We start from the raw sequence: 2,835 nt of genomic DNA, 5'->3' as shown, positions 1-2,835 counted from the left end.
TCACGAGGTTAAGTGTTTGGGCAGAATAATATAGAGATTAACAGTTAGGATGAAATAATCTGAACGTTTCATTCTATGAAGTTTTGTTTTGTGGAACCCAGCTATCTTTAGTGCTAGTAGGCTAGCTACGGCACGCGCCGGTTCTGTGTTCTTTGTATGTTTTAAAGTTAAGATAAACTTTATTTAAAGGGTGGTTTTAACCAGAACATTGCTCATAACGCGCTGTCCGCGCTTAGGCATTTTAACCCTTTTATTAACCCTGGTATTTTAAAGGTATGTGTTGATTTTGGTGCTAAGCTCTCCGCTTCTTTGTTAGCTCAACGGCTAGCCGGTAAGGACACATGGTAGCACTAAGACTATTAAACAGAAAGGTGGTTGGTTTTCAAGCTAGTGAATAATCGTCCCTGAACATCATTTACTAGATTTGATAACTAAGTCAACACCCCATTTCTCCAGAAAGATTTGTCTATTTTCCAAAATACCCCTTTTATAATCTTTCTTCGAATATTATTTCAATAACTAAAGGCAGCTAATTAGGCACCGATGTGAAATGGTCATCCAGAAGGTTGGTTTTATTCAGCAGATCATTATTTAAAACATTATTTTATTAAAATAATATTTTATCTGATCTTGCATTGTGAAGGGTGGTCTAAACGTTTGCTGATTATTGCCTAAGTTAGTTTCAAGACTAATTTAACTTCACTTCCAGATTATTCAAGATAATCCTTGGTTCTCAAACATAAACATTGCATGGTAATGTTGCATCCCTTTTTTTGGTCATGATTTCCAATCATCTTTAATCAACTTGTTGATATTGTACATAGCCTATTAGTCTTCCTTATTCTTTAATTCTGCTTGGTAGTTTAGTTTAATTGTTTTAGCATAGTAAAGAGTTTGTTGATTGAAATACGTTTGACTTTGAGTTGACTTATTTTTGTTAATAAATTCTTGTATTTAAAGAAATTGTGTGAATTCATTCCATATATGTGCAGAGTTTATGCTGTTCAATAATGCCAGAGCTTGTCTCACACCTTTCTATTCTGTCCTAATACCATCGCCTTATTGGGCTGGTATTCACAGGACAATCCTTAACAGACCGAAATATTATTTGATAAAATATTAACATATTAATATTAAAATATTAATATTAAATATCAAATAATATTCTCAGATTCATATTTACAACAAATGTCAACACAGAAATAATGATGCAATCTCACTCCTTAGATTCGTCAAGTTTCAAATGGTGAGCAGAAACTACAACTTTAAACAACAATAACAACAATGTAAGCATGAGTGAACGTGCAAATTTCATAAACGTGTACAAGCTGAGGCTTATAATTTCTAACCTCCACAGCACCATTGAAGTAAATTGTAATATATTCAACGAATACTTTAAATAGACAATGTAACAAAAATGTTATACACTTATATGTAAACTGGTTACTTTGCACCAAGAACAACATTCAATAATTACCCCCCCACACACACACACACACACATCCAAAGAAGAAAAAAAACCTATTGTGCTTTATTATGTATGCATTTCATGTGTTTGTGCGAAATCTCACCTTATAAAATTTAATGAAATTCCTCACATCTTTCCAACCATTTTCAAATATAACCTGTCAACCAAAGATGAACATTATGCTTGGAGCATCACTAGTATTTGCATGCAAATGTGCTATGTGATTTTGGGCAAAGGCAGTGAAGAGGAACCTTCATTTAATGATTGTATTCTGACATTGTGTGGGTTTCTGTGCAACTGACTAATCCTTTACTGTGTGATTGTTGTAGTACACAGGGTTGTCAGAGCATGGAGGCCATGATTAGCTCTCATTTTTCACCATTCAACCAGGTCTGTTTAAGAAATTTTCACTGCATTTTTAGGGGCTGCCTTACTATTAGTTACTCAGAAGACTTGAGGTGGTGTCCTTCCATTTAATCATTTGGTTCAAAAGATTGGTCTTTTTCTTCTTTGTAACACACAAGGAATCATTTTAGCTGCTTTTATCCAGGAATTCGTATCATTACTGATCCATTACTCATTGCTCTATGTGAAGGTGGGAGTGAGGACAGGTTAGCTGTTTGGCCTTGCCCTTTCTTCACCATGACAGGCCGTAGCAATGCCCACATTACTACAGACGGGGCCTCAGTCTGCCCATATATCTCCCACTATAATTTACCATCACTTGTGAAGAGGACACCAAGATACTTGAGCTCCCCTGATTTGAGTCAAAGGCTAAAACTCAATGCAGAGCGAACAATCCACCTTTCTCCAGTTCAGAACAATGGCCTCAGACTTAGAATAACTGACTCTCATCTCGTTTGCTTCACACTGTGAAGCCAGAAATTGGTGCCAGAAGTTGGCCGACTCCCTGCACCACAGATCTGAAGCATTTCTCAGAAACAGCGGTTATACAGCTAAATAGTTGAGTGATTCACAGGAATGATACATTTTTCAGTTTATACAGTAAATATTTAAGCTTGTAAAGGAAAATGCAGACATTACTATTTTGTTGAACAGCCCAATGTTCATTTTTCTTTGGTTTCTGTAATGTTATTAAAGGATGTTCTGAGTTCGCAATGCTTGGAAACGAAAAATATTCTAAGGTTTTTGAGCTTTACCCATGTTTTTAAACACACTGCTGTTATTCTGAACACAATTGTAAGTTAAATCAGCAAATATTTTAAGGTATTTTGTTTAACACAATCATCCGCTGTTCAACATACATGTTTATACAGTTGTATTTTTTCCATCTTGGCCCATAAGGAAGTGCAGAAATCGTTGACCATGAAAAAAAATAACAACAATAACAGAGGTCCCTATTGAAG

This window comes from Girardinichthys multiradiatus, chromosome 3 (genome assembly GCF_021462225.1).
Source record: "Girardinichthys multiradiatus isolate DD_20200921_A chromosome 3, DD_fGirMul_XY1, whole genome shotgun sequence".
Classification (NCBI taxonomy): Eukaryota; Metazoa; Chordata; class Actinopteri; order Cyprinodontiformes; family Goodeidae; genus Girardinichthys; species Girardinichthys multiradiatus.
Note: the sequence above shows the minus strand (reverse complement) of the source record.